At 40.4% G+C, this 20891-nt stretch overlaps 1 protein-coding gene across 2 annotated transcripts in view; it reads right to left on the bottom strand.

Annotated features, from left to right (window-relative positions):
* Window positions 1–3391, bottom strand: part of LOC124596433 (COP1-interactive protein 1) — a 398432-nt gene extending 395041 nt beyond the window's left edge. For both annotated transcript variants that reach the window (XM_047135568.1, XM_047135569.1), the window contains exon 1: window positions 3016–3391. The gene's annotated coding sequence lies outside the window, so the exon portion shown is untranslated. The remainder of the gene's footprint in view (window positions 1–3015) is intronic.
* Between the last annotated feature and the right edge of the window lie 17500 nt (window positions 3392–20891).

Raw genomic sequence — 20891 nt, 5'->3', positions numbered from 1 at the left:
TCAATAATATTACGCTACATAATAATACAATAACACTGACCGTCTAGGGGTTGCTTTAGGATAAGAGAGATTCCCTTCTGGTGTGTTGATTAAATTATTTTTTATTTTACAACCACGAATTTCAGTTGATTCCTGAAAATATTATGGAAAGTATATTTCTTATAACTGGTAGAGGAACGTAGGTTTCTTGGGTAATTTGTGCATGTCTCATATTTAGCCGAATAACTTCTAACATAGATGTGTTAAGAGTAAGTGTAAATTTTACTTTTCTACAGTAATCGCAAATCACAAAAGCGTTAGAAATTTATTCGATGTCATCAACAATTTATATACTTTTTCCTAGCAGAACATCCAAATTGTGATAATTACAGCGAGAGTTTTTGTTAAATTACGGACACTTGCTGCTAGGTAAATTCCACGCAAACTGTGCGCGCGGCGACTGATGGAAGAAGAGACCGTAAAAGAAAATGCCTTTACCGTCGCTGCCACCAAGCCGAGTGTCAACTTTGTTTGCGCAGACAGTATTATGCGAACTTCCGAGAGACGTTGGATCCATAATTGTGAGAGAATCATTACATTTCTGTTGGCTTTCAGCATTTAGCATCTAAATGGCTCTGAGCACTATGGGACTTAACATCTGTGGTCATCAGACCCCTAGAACTTAGAACTACTTAAACCTAACTAACCTAAGGACATCACACACATCCATGCTCCAGGCAGGATTCGAACCTGCGACCATAGCGGTCGCGCGGTTCCGGACTGTAGCGCCTAGAACCGCTCGGCCACCTCGGCCGCCACTTAGCAACTGAATAGTTTTTTTTTTTCTCCTTCTCTTCGAACTCGTACCTTTGGTTACGTGATGCTACGGTATCATTGAAACTATAGTAAATGCATATCATCATTTCTCTAAAAAGGACGCGGGGCTAAGTTGCTCCCAGCGAACATTAAAAACGACTCGTTGCAGTAATAGAGGTAAATAATACAAATATTTGAACCCGACACACGACATTAATAACGAGTAAAGAATGCGGGCCAGCTCAGCAGACACGCAACAATGTTGTCGCACGTCGCAGGCAGTTGGCGCGAGCCGTTGGCCGCTGTCTAAAAATGAAATTGGCTGGCGTTCTAAAGTACACCGATCGACTACTGCAGGTAACTGCGCCACGTGTCGTTCTACATTCAAGAGACGGCAATCTGCGGGCAAACCGTACACAACTTGGAATCACGAACGTCCGTATACAGTTAAAAAAATGCAAATGAAATTGTACTGTCTTAGCCGAAGCCTGAAAATGTGTCGTTTGTTTAGGTACAATAGGCGTCAGTCGAAACCACACAGTACATAGTCATTGGCGTCAGTAATCAGGGGGGTAGGGGAGGGGAGGGAGGACAGGAGGGGGTACTGTAATCTTGAGAACAAGGATTCTCATGGAGTTTTGGAAGTACTTTCTCATGGTTCTGCTAAACCTTTCATTTAGTCAGTTCTACAGAATTTAGTTCTTGTGGCCCGCAACGTTTCGAAACTGACCAACTAATTTAGGTAAAAAAAATGGCAATTTTAGAGTCGTGCCGCCGCCCGTCCCCCTCGCCCCGTTCCTGCATACAGTACAGATCGTATACTTTGGTAAGAAGAGAGCATGGTGGGAGAAGATTGGACGGGGGGTGGGGGGTGTTAACATAGTTCTTAGAATATAATGAATATTTATGCAGGAGAGACGCGCGACTTGGCGATTGCTCTTAGTATTTTGGTCCACATAACTTTCACCGCTTTGTATGTACCGTTGACAGTTTATTTCAGGTTGGGCAGATGAACACCATCAGAAGTGGCTAATTACAGGAAGTTGTTATTGTACAGTTGATCAAATTTGAGTAACGTTAACCCATGCGTACGGTACCATGGAAAGTATATTAGCCAATGGTTATCACACAACAGGAAACAAGGAAACAAGCATATTAGTTTATTTAGTCCTTTTTCTTTTTAGGACGAATAAATAAATTAGTCTTACATTATAAACTACATAATTTCACCAAATACAGACTTTCTATTCTTTGTGCTTACATATAGGCTATCAGATATGCAAACCTGAAATACATTATCGTGAAAACGTTACACAAAAGTTAGTAAAACTCGATCATTGCACGAAATAAATACACGCAACAAAAATTCAAATTACGATAACATCGACACAACATATCACGTCACTTTAGATAATAAGAATTGAGTGATCTAATACGGGTAAAAATTGTTTACTGGGTTGCAGCACACGTGTCTAGCTATGAATTTGCCTCATTTCCGTAAATATAACTCTGATCATCAAAAAAAAAAAAAAAAAAAAAAAAAAAAAAAAAAAAAAAAAAAAAAAAAAAAGAAAAAAAAAGTCATGCGGCTTAGCTATTGGCGGTTTCTGTGAAAAGTACTTTTTATCAGTTTCGATGAAAATCGAAGTTTTAATTTCTGATAAATCTTCCACATGGACCGAGTAGACTATAATAGTTATTTGTCTTCTGTTCTTGACGCAAGTTAATGACTTCGAATGACTTTTTGTTATAAAAGCATTCCACTTTCGAGTAATAAGTCAAGGCTTCGATGAGCGCTAACGCAAAGATCTTTAGAGATTACACTACAACAATGTTAGTATCAAGTGAACATAATGTCGTCTGCACCGCTTTCTCAACGATAAAAATATTACTATTTTGGATCCTGAACATAAATAGCGAGAAAGGTCACCGTTTCTCGCTTGTGCTTTTTGTCGTAATAGAATGTGGTAATAGTTATTACATACATTTTAATGTAACAACAAAGCCCACAATGTGCTACATACACTTCAAAATACAACCCTAAAGACGTCGCCAAAAACTATTAGATATTCTACCTGATTAAAAAAAAGAAACCAATTCTGTTTGTAACAATAGAAACGCAACATTGAATACATTTATCATCTACAGAGTACAGACACACAGTTATAGCTATAAATACGAAATACGCCTAGTTCAGTGCAGTAGTGAAGTAGTACTTACATAACGTATTAGTTTTCCGGGGTTTTAAGCTGGAAATTTCTTCGAATTATGTTGAAACAATTCACCAAACTGGTCAAGGTCCAAGTAACGTAGCTCGAATACAAACTTATACTATCTTAATTACACTGACACTGGGTATGTTTGGTGCACTTGGTACGGTAATGGCACTTCTTGCTAATAACTTGGGGTACAAAACGCGATTTTCATGAAAACTTTTTTTTTTATTAAAGACTGTTAAGTAAAGGGAACTCGGAAACATTCCATTCTGAAGAGAAAGCCTATTTGCTTTCTCTCGAAGTAAATTATACTTATGAACCTAAACGCGATTCGCTCAATTTCGTTTCTAAGCGGGCTAACTACGTTACTGTTCCTGACGGGGATCTAAATGGAACTCACGAGTGATACGCTCAAATCTGCGGAGGCTGCCAGCTAGGCTCCTTCGTAGTTTCTCCGTTTCCCACATAGATGGCAGGAACATCTCCGCGTTATCTTGCGGCGTGGAAGCCATATTACACGAAACAGCTTTATACAATACATAAATGTAACTTTGTTTAGTTACAAGTAGTTGATACACTCAGCATAAATAAATATCTCTCACATCTACGACAAGTTTGTGGCTGCTGTGATGGACGACCACTTCCTTACAACCCCCCACCCCCCCCCCCCTTCTTTTTTCTCCCGCAGAAAGCTTAGAATATTACAAGAAAGGGTTTGTAGTTCCTCAAATGAGTTGAAAAATTTACCCTGCTGTTATTATTCTTGGTTTTGAGATTGTTTCACCGCTTGCCCCTGTAAACGAAGTTGTATTTTACTTTATTTATGACGTGGAGATCAACAGAGGCCTGTCAATAACATGTAACTACGTTGCTGTTATTAATTAATCACTTCATTTCCGCACTTTGCGCCAGTGCAGCAACATAAGAAGTGGTGCCGTTACTTAAAGGCATCATTGTCACCTGCGCAAATTTGTCTGAGATCACATAAGAAATGACTGAATTTTTGCTTCATCTGAAACGGGCCGAGGAAATCTAAACCCTGATCTTAAAAAAAAATTGCTTTGTGAGCATTAATGGCTATCGTATGTTGCAAACGGCGAGTTATGCACTGTTTTCAACAAAAACAATCACAGTAGGTTAGATTAAGAATAACAACAGGGTAAAATATTGGTAAGAGTTCAAGTGTTTCAGAGCAGACCGTTCAGTGCACATTGCTGAACATCGGGTTCTGCGGTACATTTCCATGTTGGCCCAGTGAGAATGTCAGTATGTGCACAGAATCGAGATTAGTCCGTAGCTCAGTGAAAGCGTGTTGCCTGAATCACATTTCTTGTTACAGAATACGCCATCATCCAGACAAATGATTGCTCGAAACGTCCACTGCGCCAACGATGCTGGCCTTTGAGGTCACTATTATGCTATGGGGAACATTCACCTATGGCAGCATGCAAAGGCACCATGACAGCTGTGGCACATATGAATGCTTGATGTCTTTCCTGAAAGTAATGGCATCTTCCTGCTGGATAACTGTGTCAAGGCCAAAATCATGCTACAGGTGTTTGAGGAGGATATTAGTTAACTCATGTGAATGGTTGGCTGCCAGATTTGACTGACTGGAACCAGATGGAACGCTACTGGTGCCAACTGCATACTCACTACTACCAGCCCATAATTTTTGGAAATTGCGTGAGCTGTGCACAGAAATGTGGTCGAAGTATCTCTGGAAACCTACCTCAAATACTATCCTCTGCTGTGCATCCTGTCTCCTCTGCAGAAGTTACAGGATCTGTCATTTGTCCACTTGACTGTGAATGGCATGTCAATGGTAGATCTAGGTGTCCTGTAAAAGGTGGCCGGGACAGGGACAGCTCAGGCTGTTGTACCAATCTACCTGACCAATACATTTGAGGAGCTGTTTTTCACTGAAACTGAGCTAGTGGGACTCACTTCATCTGTATTGGGGAAACTTGTTTTGTCTGGTGTCAAGAGCAGGCAAACACAAAAGGGTAGCGATCTATTAATTGTCAGCAGTTGAAACATACAGCAAATGATGGTACCCCTCAGGGAAATGGTAGCAAAGGACAGGAAAGGGCACCAGGTGCACTCAGTGTGCATTCCTCAGTGCCTCATTTAACATGAAGAGGCTATTCCAACAGCCATTGAGGGAACAGGGTGCAATCAACTGCAGATTGTGGCCTATATCTGTCACCTGGGCTCCAAGGTCATATTTGGGTCATTCCAGTGACTGGCAGAGAATTTGCAGCGTTTTCCCGAGTGGAAGGACTGAACCAGAGACTTAGGAAGTTCTGTGACAAACTGGGCTGCGAATTCCGCCTAGGGTCGAGAACTGTAGGGTCCTCCTAAATGGGTTACACTACACATCAAAGGCTACTACTCACATAGCTTACTGTGTGTAGGTTGCACACAAGGGATATTTAAGTGACTGTCCATCCAATCCAGATAACGATAGCTGTAGGAAAGCCATAAAAATCAGTGTAAGATCAAAAGAAATGCCTCCCACAGGCAAGAGTATTAGAGTCCTAATGGTTACTGTTGAATCATTTGCAACAAAGTTCCAGAGTTGAAGCACTCCTGAAAAGCAGTAAAGCTCACATAATACTAGGTACATAATGCTGGTTCTGAAATTGATAGCCAGCCAGAGTGGCCGAGCGGTTCTAGGCGCTTCAGTCTAGTACCGCGCGACTGCTATGGTCGCAGGTTCGAATCCTGCCTGGGGCATGGATGTGTGTGATGTACTTAGTTTAGTTAGATTTAAGTAGTTCTTAGTTCTAGGCGACTGATGACCTCTGATGTTAAGTCTCACAGCGCTCAGAGCCATTTGAACCATTTTTTTGAAATTGATAGCAGTAAGACTTTTAGGGAAAATCTGATTGTATATCGAAAGGATAGGCAAATGGGAAATGGAGGTGGTGTACTTGTTGTACAAGATAAGAAACTCAAATTCACCAACATAGAACCTGAAGATGCATGTGAGATTGGCAAGATTCAGTATCAGGGGTGAGCACAAAACAATTGGATCCCTCTATCACCCACCAGACTTACCTCCTAATGTAAATTTTTAGAGATAACCTCAGTTCACTTGTACTAAGTTCCCCAATAACACTGTAATCACCGGTGGAAACTTCAATCATCCAGTAATTAATTGGGAAAATTACAGCTTTATTAGGAGGTGGGCATGATTTAGACATGCTCTGAGACATTACTAAATCCCTTCTATGGAAACTAACTAGAACCCCACTCATGATGAGAATATACTGGACCTAATGGCAATGATTAGACCTGACCCCTTTGGGGATCTCCACACTGAAACTGTTATAGTGACCATTATATGATTGTGGCAACAATGATTACCAAAGTACAAAGGACAACTAAAAGAAGCAGAAAGATACACATGTTCAGTAAACTAGATAAAAAAAAATCCGTAGTGTCACATCTCAAAAAGGAACTTGAAACTTTCAGCACAGGTCAGGAGCATGTAGAGGAACTCTGGCTCATGTTTAAAAGAATAGTTGTCCATACACTGGACAGATATGTAACTAGTATAACAATTCATAATAGGAAGGACCCTTCATGGTATATAGTCACTGTAAAAAAATTTAGTGCATTACAGGTGTAAAACAAAGCACAAGGCTAGAGATAGAGAGATGCTGAATGAAATGTGTTTGGCTTTCAAGAGAGCAATGCGTAATGCCTTAAATGACTACCACAGCAAAATACTGTCACATGATATTTCACAAAACACAAAGAAATTCTGGATTTACACAAATGCTATTAGTGGCACCAAAGTTAGTGTCCCAGTCCCTACTAGATGAGACAAGAGCAGAAACTGAGGGTAGTAAAGCTAAAAGTGAAATGCTTAACTCCATGTTCATATGTTCCTTTACAAAGAAAAACCTAGGAGAACTGCCCCAATTTAATCCTCGTACCACCGAAAAGATGAATGAAATACAGTAAGTATAAGTATCAGTGGTTCTACAATTTTCAATGCAATATGGTCTGCAGCTGCGATGAATTTTTTTAAATGATTCTGTGATGCCTTCAGCTGCCATTCCCTTTATTTAATGTATGATTGTACAATTTCAGCCCTAAGCCATTTTCTACTATCTGAAACGAAAGCTGTATACAATGGATATATAGTGACACTTGCAATTTTGACATAGGAACAAGTCATATTTGTAGGTACAAAGAGTACTTGGAAAGATTTGCAATATAACACAACAACAAATTGTAGGAGGCATTTGTTGCTGTGTTCTGAGAATACTTCAGACTTGCATTGTAGCCACTGCGCCAAGTTCATGGATGCAGTCGTTCACTAGCAGGGTTACTCTTAAGAGCTTGCTATAGCACTGTGGTTACGAAGTGAGATTCAGGCAGTTTTGTGGTACAACTTCATATGTGATTTAAACATACACCAGTGCTTTGAAGAAATGACTCTTGCACTTGGTGGTGTGTATCCATGTCGCACAACTATATTCATGTGGTACAGAGAATTACAAAGAGGAAATATCACTCTGGAGGACGCTGAGAGAACGAGAGGGCCACAATCATCAGTTACGGAGGTAAAACTGATGCTGTGAGGAAAATGCTAGACAAAGACAAGAGTGACCAATAAGCAAACAGAGGATACTTTAGGGCTAAATGCACCAGCAATTCGTTTGATTCTGAATGGTCATTTGCAAGTAAAGAAACTTTGTTGTGTCTGGGCACTACATAGAATGACAGAAGAGCAGATGACACGACGTGTGACTTTGTACTGGGAGATGTTAAAGAAGTTTTCTAACAGACAATATCAATATTTAAATAACATCGTGACACATGACGAGACTTGGCTGTACTATTATGAGCTGCTGACTAAGACTCAAAAGAAAGTTTGGGTCTTTGAATATGATGACACACCTGAAGCTATTAGAAAATCCCAATGAGTTAAGAAGAAAATGATAGTTTTTTTCTTCTTTTTTTTTTTTTCTCGAATCGAATGGGATTGTGGAGCATGTTGTTTTGGACACAAAAGACAGCCGCAGGTAAGTGGTACACTGAGCAGCCCTGCCCAAACTCATCTAATCTCTGAATGACTTGTGACCGAAGTTAAGAATGGACACTTGTTCCTCCATTACCATGCCAAAGCATGCACCGAATACTTGCAGGGTGCAGGACAAACTTCGGGAGCACTCTCCTTATAGTCCAAATCTTGCTTCTAGTGACTTTGCACTGTTCACACATGTGAAAATGACGCTGAAAGGAGTGCAGTTTTCAAGTGATGAGGACTTCCTCCATGTCTGGGATGAGTGTGCCTTACTTCCTACAGAAACTTGCGAGAATTGGTTTAGGGATTGGTTTCAGAGGAAGGAGAGGTGTACTCAATGTGGCGGAAATTACCTTGAAAAAATTAATTAAATAAAGCTGTATTGCAAAACTTTCCTAGTACCCCTTGTATACTAGGTGCATAACAACATACTTTATGGATGGATCTTTGGAGTAAATTATCCCATGTACGTAATTGCTCCTATGACTGCATGTTATGCTCATGAAATAAATCAGAGAGGTTTTATGCTATTTTAGGAGCATGTTACATTCGAGCAGTTGTTGCAAAGCTCATACATATGGTTCTTGTTTTAATGTACTTGACACTAGGAAGATTATAAATATTTCACAGAAATTTGTTATGTATGCTTTTGTTCTCAATTACATTTTATTATTTTTATCATTGGTGTAAATATGAGTGTATGTAATTTCTTTAAAATAACTTGGAAATATTTGTTCTCTTATTATGGGAGCACACAATTTTTGAATAGTTGTTAGATATTACATATATAAAACCAATCACAGTATTCTAATGAAACAGTACTGGAAACTATGAGTCGAATAAGAACTGCTTTATGGTTGCATGATGTTTTGCATTATTAATTAGTGTAGCTGGAATTTTACATTCTGTGGTTCTGTAAAGTTTCATCGTAGGTTTGGTAAAAAGTTATCTAGGAATTTCACATTTCATAGTTCTTTTTGCTCATTTAAAACTCTGACTGACTGGTCTTGTAGATGGATGTAAATTTTGATTTCTTCCATTATATCCATGATTTTTCCTTTCTGTAACTTATGTAACCTACGAAGTAATCCATCTGTATTACATATTTTGTGGTTGGTGTCGTAAGTATGCAGAAAAGGTGAATTATTGTTGCTTACTGTCATTTTTTTAAAATTGTGCACAAACTTTTCTTCCTGTTTGTCCAATATAACATTATGAGCGTTAATTTTGTAGATTACCAATTGCAAAATGGTTCTGATTTCCGTGGTATCTCTCAATCGTAGATTGTTAGTGCTTATGTGGCTGGTGTATAATTTTATATTCTTGACATATCAAGTAATATTGTCAGAAATAATACCTAGATATGGCCATACAAGAACTTTATTTTTCTGTTGTGCAGTTGTGTGTCTGGTTAAAGTTACTTCATTCATGGGAATGGTATGTGTTCGGTTTACTTTCTGAATAACGTGTCCACAAAGTTTTTCAAATAACCATTATTTATAGCCACACTTCAGCAAAGATCAAGTTCTTTCTCAGTTTTTTTTCCTCTTTTTTTTAGAGTTGTAAGTTGATCAGCCTACGTATTGTAGAATGAAAATATTCTGGCTTTTGTGCTCTTGGGCTGTACGACTGATTGTGGATAATTAAGTCTACTGTCGTCAGTTTATGAAAAATATCAAATGTGTGTTCAGATTTTTCGTTTGGAAATTTTTAAATCCAAAAAAATGCAAGCTCTTTTTTTTCTTCTCTTTCCATGGTGAATTCTGGATGCAAACTGTTGAATTGTGAAAGCACGACATTACTCTCATCTATTGCGCCATCAAATAGGATTAAAACGTCGTCACTATACTTATAGCAATAAAGGATTTTTTTGGCTGTTTCAGTGAATTTGTCAGAAAATTCAAATTAACATCCATTCAAAAGAGCAGTCAGCCAGAGTTTTAAATGAGCAAAAGACCTACAAAATGGTAAATTCCTTGACAACTTCTTACCAGTTCTACAATGAAGAACTACAGAACCATAGAATGTAAAATTGTCGCTACACTTATTAATACGACTAATAAAAACATCCCACAACAATAAAGTAGTTTTTACTTGACCCTCATAGTTTTCAGCACTGTTTCATTGGAGTACTGTGATTGACTTTCATATATAAGATTTTGTAACAACTATTCAAAAATGACCTGCTCCCACAGTAAGACAGAAAATACTTACAAGTTATTTTGAAGAAATTACAGTCTAAATGACACCAATAATGAACAATAATTAAATGCAATTGAGAACAAAAGCATGTTTAATGTCCTAATGGTAAGTGTGTTAAAACATGGACATTATATGTAAGAGCTTTGCAACAACTGCTCGAAAGCAACATGGACCTAAAATAGCATAAAATCTCTCTGATTTAATTCATGAGCATAACAGAGTCATACAAGCAAGAACATACATGACAATTTACTACTGAAGAATCATCCATGAAGTATGCTATTATGCACCTAGTATATCTACAGATATACTTGCTCATATGTCAAAATTTGGATTCCGTAGAAATGTTGGAACACGTGAGGTAATACTGACCCTACGACTTATCTTAGAAGAAAGATTAAGGAAAGGCAAACCTACGTTTCTAGCATTTGTAAACTTAGCGAAAGCTTTTGACAATGTTGATTGGAATACTCTCTTTCAAATTCTGAAGGTGGCAGGGGTAAAATACAGGGAGCGATAGGCTATTTACAATTTGTACAGAAACCAGATCTCAGTTATATGAGTCGAGGGGTATGAAAGGGAAGCAGTGGTTGGGATGGGAGTGAGACAGAGTTGTAGCCTATCCCCAATTTTATTCAATCTGTATATTGAGCAAGCAGTAAAGGAAACAAAAGAAAAGTTTGGAGTAGGTATTAAAATCCATGGAGAAGAAATAAAAACTTTAAGGTTCGCTGATGACATTGTAATTCTGTCAGAGACAGCAAAGGACTTGGAAGAGCAGTTGAACGGAATGGACGGTGTCTTGAAAGGAGGGTATAAGATGAACATCAACAAAAGCAAAACGAGGATAATGGAATGTAGTCGAATTAAGTCGGGTGATGCTGAGGGAATTAGATTAGGAAATGAGACACTTAAAGTAGTAAAGGAGTTTTGCTATTTTGGGGGCAAAATAACTGATGATGGTCGAAATAGAGAGGATGTAAAATGTAGACTGGCAATGGCAAGGAAAGCGTTTCTGATGAAGAAAAATTTGTTAACATCGAGTATAGATTTAAAGGTCAGGAAGTTGTTTCTGAAAGTATTTGTATGGAGTGTAGCCATGTATGGAAGTGAAACGTGGACGATAAATAGTTTAGACAAGAAGAGAATAGAAGCTTTCGAAATTTGGTGCTACAGAAGAATGCTGAATATTAGATGGGTAGATCACATAACTAATGAGGAGGTATTGAATAGAATTGGGGAGAAGAGGAGCTTGTGGCACAACTTGACTAGAAGAAGGGATCGGTTGGTAGGACATGTTCTGAGACATCGAGGAATCACCAATTTAGCATTGGAGGGCAGCATGGAGGGTAAAAATCAAAGAGGGAGACCAAGAGATGAATACACTAAGCAGATTCAGAAGGATGTAGGCTGCTGTAAGTACTGGGAGATGAAGAAGCTTGCACAGGATAGAGTAGCATGGAGAGCTGCATCAAACCAGTCTCAGGACTGAAGACCACAACAACAACCTGTCAAAATCACCAGTGTCACTAATGTATCCAATGTATAATGCTTCTGTTTTAGATACCTGAGAATGGTCTAAGGCTGAAATTGTACAATTGTACAGGAAATAAAGAGAATGGCAGCTGAAGGCATCATAAAATCATTAAACAAATATACAATCAGTGGTGTTGATATGCAGCTGATATCATTAAAACTGTACAAAGCTCCAGAGCCACTGGAATCCCTACCTGAATTTCCGGCTGAGTTAACCCCTCCTCTAGCTATAGTCTATTGCATATCCCTCAAACAAAAAACCATGCCCAGTTCTCATCAAAAAAACACAGGTCACACATGTCCACAAGAAGGGTAGTAGAAGTGATCCACAAAACTACCATCCAATATCCTTGACATCAAGTTGTTGTAGAATCTTAGATAATATACCGAGCAAGGTGGCACCGTGCTTAGCAACTGGATTTGCATTACAGAGGATGACGTTTCAACATGTGTCCAGCCATCCTGATTTAAGTTTTCTGTGAAGTTTCCTAAATCGCTTCAGGCGGATGCTAGGATGGTTCCTTTGAAAAGGGCACAGGTGGTTGGATTAGGTTTGGGGAGTAAAGATACTTAACTTCTGGGTTATCAGTTCCTTTTTCTGACATCACACAGGTCTCAGATGAAAATCATACTCCAAGAGAATCCTATCACTTAAAATCAGGGAGAGGAACAAAATGCATAAAATGAACCGTGTAACTGCACAGAAGGAGAAAACATAAGAAGCAAAGTGAAAACATTAACTGAAAGGAAAAAAAGTGGTAGAAGGTATTAAAACAATGCAGCAGACGGTCTGAGCTGACGGCATTGATACAAAAAAAGGATGAGCCAGCCACTCTGCAACACATTACAATCTCTAACCTATAAGCACAAGACAAGAAAACACACATGGTAACAAGACAAACATGACGTCGGACAGACAGCATGAGAGGGAGCGAGAAAGGGTTAAAATTGAGGTACAATGAAGGCCTAGGAGAGACTGCCACATGCTCACCCTTAGATTGAGAGATAAAAAAAACCATCTTGAATAAAACATAAAACTAGATCAGCTGTTCAGGCATTTTTGTGTAACGCTGTAGGTAGTGCATCTGAAATGTTAAAAGACAGCCTCTGGATGGCTAGATTGGGACAGTATGGCTGATGTGGGGTCAGTGAAGGACAACAGAGCCCCTGTGAGTAACTGCATGGATGACTTCCGCACATTCATTGTCTCCTGATGATACGTAGTTTATTTAATGCATTTACGATGTGTCATTTGGTGTTCCAGATCCCTAAAGCTTTTCACCATAAGATCAATAGGGTATCAGTCTCTGGTGTGCTGATCTCCAAAGTCAATTTACCGGTAGTCTGTTTGGCCAGGCTGTCAGCAAGTTCATTTCCCAGGATTCCGATATGTCCTGGGGTCCAGATGAAGGAAGGACAACAGATTTCCTTCCCCATTCTTCCCTAATCCGAGCTTTTTCTCAATCTCTTAATGACCTCATTGTCAACGCAATGCTAAACACTAATCCACTAATCTTAGAACATATCAGGTAGATGCAGTATTTACTTGTTTATTTCCAAAAAGCATTTGACAGTATCACACCAACTCTTATTGTCAAAAGTTCAATCATTTGTGGTACCAAGTGAAATTTGTGACCATATTGAGGCCTTTTTAGTAGGGAGGATGCAGCAAGGTATCTTGGAGAGTTATTGTCAGATATAGAAGTAACTTCACGTATGTCCCGGTGAAGTGTGTTGGTACTCTTGCTGTTCATGTTGTATATTGACCTTGCAGACAATATTAATAGCAATCTCAGACTTTTAGTAGATGGTGCAGTTATCTATGATGAAGTACTGCTTGAATATTTACTCGGATCTAGATAAGACTTCACAGTGGTGCAAAGATTGGCAACACGCTTTAAATGTAAAATTGTTCACTCCACGAAATGAAAAAACATAGTAGACTGACTACAGTATCAATGAGTCCCCGTTGGAATCAGCTAACATGGGTGTAACACTTTGTAGGGATATGAAATCGAACGATCACTTAGGCTAAGCTGTAGGTAAAGCAGGTGGTAGATTTCAGTTTATTGGTGGAATACTGGGGAAGTGCAGTCAGTCTACAAAGGGGATAGCTTACAAATTGCTCGTGCGACCAGTTCTAGAGAATTGCTGACGTGTGTGGGGCCCATACCAAATAGGACTAACAGGGGATATCGAATATATACAAAGAAGGGCACCGCAAATGATCACAGATTTGTTTGATCCATGGGACAGTGTCACAGAGATACTGAAGGAAATGAACTGGCAAACTCTTAAGGATACATGTAAACTATCCCAAGAAAGACTATTAACAGAGTTTCAAGAACCAGCTTTAAATGGCGGCTCTAGGAATATACTACAACCCCCTTACTTATCACTCAGATAGTGATTGTGAGGGCAGGATTAGTATAATTACTGCATGCAAAGAGGCATGCAAACAATCATTCTTCCCATGCACCACACATGAAGGTAATGGGAAGAAACCCTAATAACTGGTCCAATGGGATATACCCTCTGTCATGCACCTCACAATGACTTGCAGAGTATAGATGCAGATGTATATATTGCTGATGCAATTCCCCTGTAGCATCTTGCTGACCCCTGTGATAACTTGCTACCATGAACCATACCACCAATAATTAAAGTCAGAATAAAGGCCACTCAGCTCCAAGCTTGGGAGCAAAAACCACTCATACTGCGATGTGGTATGAATGTTACACTGTTCATATCTAGCCATGGGTAACTGAAGTAGTGTCCGCTGTAAGAGCGAAAATTGTAAAAACCACAACACTACGATACGAGAATAATAACATTAAATGAATGTGACATCCTTCTAGATAAGCTGTTATTTAACTAAACATTCTCTCTTTCACAACTAGTTTTGGCATTTTAAGCCATTATCCATTGTTAAACTGCAAAACATGAAGCAAGCTACATTACTGCCACAAAAACACAAACAAAACTGAGTTAACAGAATTAAAGGAAAGATAGTTACCTAGGAGGAGGAGAAAAAAAACTGCCTTATGTATAAAAACTGAACAAGTGTGGGTAGGACTTATGCTCTGAGGGTGCCAAACAACATGATGTATATTGACAATAATAATTTTGTGTAGCTCCGTAGCCTGGTGCAAGTTTCTTCTATTGGACACTTCGCCAACTTTCGTGTCCCTAACGTACACGTTATCCAAACGAAGAAAGGGGATCTACAGTTTAACATGGAAGCTGAACCATGCACTGTTTCTGGTGACTCCTCACATCACTGAGAGGACACAACTATGTTAGAACAAAGACTGAAAAAGCTGGTGATCCAATCAAGATTTGACCCTGCAGCCTCTCAGTTTCTAGTTGTGTGCTTTATCACTAGACCACCAGGCTCAAGAATCATATAGACGATTTTGCTCAGTGAGTTTGCGAATGTCAAAATGTGAGATAAACAGTTGTATTTTTGACAGCATTGACTTGTAAGCTTAAATTATTGACACCACCAACAGACCATAAACCTTAATATTTGGCACTAATTTTAATATTACACCTATAGCCAACCCTTAGAAAAAAGGGGTCTTAACAGACAGACGGATAACAAAGTGATCATATAAAGATTTCATTTTTACTGATTGAGGTGCAGAACCCTAAAAATAGTATCTTTTTTTTAGGTAACTACTTTTCTGTTAATTTACATTCATAAAATTGTATTTCTGTCTCATTGCTGATGTGTTCCTTTTTTGTGTAGCTAAACGCTGGACAATTGACTTAAAAAGTCAAAGGTAGTTGTGAAAAAAAGAAAATAACAGCCTCAGTGAAAATACGCACGATTCATTTAATAAACTTACAGCTGAAGTACCCATAATGAAGATTTAGGTCTCACATTCTTCTCTGAATATTTAATCTGGCCTACAAGGCCCATGCACACACATTTCAACTTTTGTGAGGCAGCCTCTGTTAACGCCCATCCTCACTGTGCTCCCCCCAGTTCTTTGGAGAAAGCCTGCACATATGTGCCACTTGACCTTACAACTTCCAAAAACTTCTTGGACATTGCTGGTCACTGTGGCACAGCCTGCAACCTGTTACTGTTTCCACCACTTGTAATTACCAGAGCCATGATAGGTGCATTCAACGGTTGAAATTTCACTAAAGTGAGTTACTGATTAACTGAACACAATGTGAATTTCTAGGGCAATCTTCCATCTACACTCATGCTCATAAATTAAGGATAATTGCAGAATGTGGTGCCACACAACATGGCACTACACATAACTAGCACTAATAGCATACACACATAGGGAACACACATGACACAGATCTGTAAGTCCACGATATTGGTGATAAGTTGAGAAAACCATCCAAAAACACACGTGCTACAAAACGCCACTGTTTCCTGCACATGTACCCCGACATCAACATGGGATATGATCACCATGCACATGTACACAGGCTGCACAATGGGTTGGCATACTCTGGATCAGGTGGTAGAGCAGCTGCTGGGGTATAGCCTCCCATTCTTCCACCAATGCCCGTAAGAGCGCCTGAAATGTTGTAGGGTTTTAAGACGTGCAGTGATACATCGACAGAGAGCATCCCAGGCATGCTTGATGGGGTTTAGGTCTGGAGAACAGGCATGCCACTCCATTCACCTGAGATACTCCTCCACGATGGCAGCTCGGTGGAGCTGTGCATTATCATCCATCAGGAAGAAGGTGGGACCCACAGCACCCCTGAAAAGGTGGACATATTGGTGCAAAATGATGTCCCAATACTCCTGACCTGTTACAGTTCCTCTGTCAAAGATGTGCAGAGGTGTACGTGCACCAATCATAATCCCACCCCACACCATCAAACCGCGACCTCCATACAGGTCCCTTTCAAGGACATGAAGGGTTGGTATCTGGTTCACACCAGATGAAAACCTGGAGAGAATCACTGTTTAGACTATACCTGGACTCGTCCGTGAACATATCCTGGGACCACTGTTCCAATGACCATGTACTGTGTTCTTGACACCAGGCTTTACGGGCTCTCCTGTGACCAGGGGTCAGTGGAATGCACCTTGCAGGTCTCCGGGCAAATAAACTGTATCTGTTCAGTCGTCTGTAGACTGTGTGTCTTGAGACAACTGTTGCAGTGCCTGCGGTAAGGTCCCACGCAAGGCTACCTGCAGTACTCCGTGACCATCTGCAGGCACTGATTGTGAGATATTGGTCTTCTTGTGGTGTTTTACGCTATGGAGGTTCCATACGGTAATGCCTGGATATGTTTCCTGTCTGCTGGAATCTTTGTCATAATCTTGAGATCACACTTTATGGAAGACGGAGGGCCCATGCTACAACCTGCTGTGTTTCACAAGCCTCCAGTCACCCTAGTATTCTACTGCTCATAACGTCATCAATATGCGTTCTTTGAGCCATTTTCAACACACAGTCACCATTAGCATGTCTGCACACCTACTTGTTGCTCCGTACTCTGACATGCACCAACACACCTCTGCTTATGTGGACTGCTGCCAGCACCACCGTGTGACGACCGCAGATCAAATGCACTGCATGGTCTTACCCCAAGGTGATTTAAACCCGCAAACTGCCCACCAGAACGTTGCTTCACCGTGTATCAGCATTATCCTTAATTTATGAACATGAGTATTTTACACCATCACGGACACCTCCATACTGAATCTTTGTCTCCTGCTGATCAGCAGTATGGAGGTGTCCGTGATGGTACACGGGTCACTCCAAAAGAAATGTACTTTTTTTTTTAATCCATCTTTATTCTACATGTTTGAAAGTTTTACACTGTATAGATACATCCTTTAGGAACAATGTTTTCATTTCTCTACATAATTTCCATCCCTCTCAACTGCCTTACGCCATCTTGGAACCAGCGCCTGTATACCCGCATGGTAAAATTCTGGCCCAACCTGTTGGAGCCACTGTTTGGCAGCATGCACAAGGGAGTAATCATCTTCAAACCTTGTTCCACAAAGAGAGAGTTTCAGTTTCCCAAAGAGATGATAGTCACATGGAGCCAGGTCAGGACTGTAAGGCGGGTGTTTCAGTGTTGTCCATCCGAGTTTTGTGATCGCTTCCATGGTTTTTTGACTGACATGTGGCCATGCATTGTCGTGCAACAGCAAAACATGAGTCCTTCGGAATCAAAAAACACCATAGCCATAACTTTTCCAGCAGGTGTGGTTTTCAATTCTTTTTCTTGGGTGAATTCGCATGATGCCACAACACTGATTGCCTCTTCGTCTCTGGTGAAAAATGATGGAGCCATGTTTCATCACCTGTCACAATTCTTCCAAGAATTGTTCCAAAGGTTCGTTGCATATCGTTTTTCTTGTTTCTTTGTGAGCCACTGTCAACATCCTGGGAACCAACCTGGCACAAACCTTTTTAACGCGAACACTTTCAATATTGTGCAAACACTTCCTTCCCCTACCACTAAGTAATGTGACAATCCGTTCACTGTGATGTGTCTGTCAGCAGTCACCAATTCGTTAACACTCTACACATTGTCTGGAGTGTGTGCAGTATGAGGCCTGCCGCTTTCACCACATAACCTGCTTGCCACCGACGAACTGTACTGCGATCGACAGCAGCATCTCCATACACCTTTTTCAACCTCTTGTGGATGTTTCCCACTGTCTCATTTTCACAGCACAGGAATTCTATGGCAGCACGTTGCTTCTGACGAACGTCAAGTGTAGTAGCCATCTTGAAGACATGCTGTGACAGTGCCACTCACGGGAACAGGTTGAACTATGTTTGAAAACAAGCGGGAAGGATGTATCTACACACCGTAAAACTTTCACACATGCAGAATGAAAATTGTATTTTTACAAAAATGGTGTAAATTTCTTTTGGAGTGACCCTCGTATAAAATACAATAATGTTCATAAATTAAGGATATGCTGATACATGGTGAAACAACGCTCTGGTGAGCGGTTTGCGGGTTTAAATCGGGCCCACGTTCAGGGAGCACTGCACAAATCCACAGCAATACTGCAGAGTTAACATGTAACCAATGTATTTCTGTAACTTATACATATAAATATGTATTCTGTTCACATGCTTGCAATCTGGAGATAGAATAAATCAAAAAGTGACACTATGCCTCTTACCATTTAGGGGAGGAAATGCAGGGCACCTCACTACTTATGAGAATGCACTATCAAAGTGGGTTAAGCTGCAGGTGCCAATAAATATGCGTCTTGTTTGAGCAAGCAGACACTCATTTTAGCTCACCTACAGGGATGTACTCGTAAAGTCATTCTGGGATTACTGCCCACTTGTGTTTGATGCTGCCACACACTGCACCAATGCTTGGATGGGAAACTGCTGCCCCCTCTGGGTCAACCGGTATCTATGGTCTCCTGGTCTGTTATAACTATCAAACAGATGGCCACATTTCAAGTGTATGCTGACTTTTCTTCTGCAACGTATTACTTGTGTAGTATTCATTTACCACTCTCCTATTAACGTGACCTTTTCTGAGGCATATTCTTTTATGCAACTTCACATCATAATTTCAGATAAATTTGACACACAGCTCATACTAACAATGTGTATCCCGTTACCCGTAACTGTGCCGTTTTCACTAATTTACTGCAGTTCAATGATGATATTTTATTTTTCCTTTAACTTTTATACTTCATGTAGATGTATCAACCCTTGTCTAACAGAGGTTGCTGTTGCTGTCCAGCATGATAAATAAGGGCCAGTTGCTTTTGCAATTAAGTGATTCATACTCTTTATTCTAGGACTTTCTAAAAATTCATCCAAAAACAAGATGTAAGGAAGACCTCACACGACTTGAAGGAAGAAGGAAGAAAATAAGTATCAGAAGGGCAGTTACATTTCACAATTTAACTGCTAACACTATACAGAACAGATGTAGAGTTGCCAAGAGGCACAACAAAAGACTGCTAAACATGTGAGCTTTTGGGCAAAAGGCTGTGGGTGTAGGAAAGAGTGGGGCAGGGAGGGACAGGGATAACAGGGTAAGTGTGGAGGACGCTGAAGTGCTGCTTGTGCGGGGCATGCAGGGACGCTGTGGTGACATGGCAGGCTTGCTGGGTGCAGTGGAGGAGAAGAGAAGAGGGGAAAAAAGACTGTGGGTTCATTAGCGGAATAGAAGTTCTGTAGTGGGAGCAGGGAAGGGGATACGTGGGTGCTGGACTGGGAAAAACTAAGGTTGAGGCCAAGGCTGTTATGGGAATGTTGGATATATTGCAGAGAGAGTTGCCACTTGCACACTTCAGGAAAGATGGTGTTGGTAGGAATGATCAAGATGGCAGAAACTTAAGCAGTCATTGAACTGAAAAACATTGTGTTGGGCAGCATGCTCAGCAACTGGGTGGTCCACCTGTCTCTTGGCTACAATTTGGCAGTGCCCATTCGTGAGGACAGACAGCTTGTTGGTTGTCATGCCCACATAGAATGCAGTACAGTAGCTGCAGCTTAGTTTGTAGATCACATGGCAGCTTTCACAGGTAGCCCTGCCTTTGATTGGATGAGTGGTGCTTGTGACCAGACTGGAATAACTGGTGGTGGTAGAGGAGGAAGAAGAATATATGGAATAGATCGTGCACCTAGGTCTATTACTGGGATATGAGCCATCAGGCAAGGGACTGGGAGCACGGGTGGAGTCGGGACAGACATGAATATTGCCTAGGTTCGGTGGGTGACAGAATACCACTGTTGTAGGGGTGGGAAGGATAGTGGGCAAGACATTTCTCATTTCAGAGCATAACAAGGGTCAGTCAGAACTCTAGCAGAAAAAGTGATTCAGTTGCTCCAGCACTAGGTGGTACCGAGTCATGAGGAAATGTCCCTACGTGGCCCAATGGTGAAACTGTGGCAGGTCATGAGTGACTGGAGAGAGAAGGCACGGGAGATGTTTCTGTACAAAATTGAGAGAGTAATTACGGTCTGTGAATGGCTCAGTGAGACCCTTGGTATATTTTGAGAGGGACTGCTTGCCACTACAAATAATATTATCATTATTCCATCCTGAATTTTCCATTGTTTAATTTCTAATACAACAGACAGTACTAATACCTGCAAACACACATTCTGATA

Source organism: Schistocerca americana, chromosome 2 (assembly GCF_021461395.2).
Source record: "Schistocerca americana isolate TAMUIC-IGC-003095 chromosome 2, iqSchAmer2.1, whole genome shotgun sequence".
Lineage (NCBI taxonomy): Eukaryota > Metazoa > Arthropoda > Insecta > Orthoptera > Acrididae > Schistocerca > Schistocerca americana.
The sequence above is the reverse complement of the archived record's forward strand: the minus strand, read 5'-3'. Positions and strand labels throughout refer to the sequence as shown.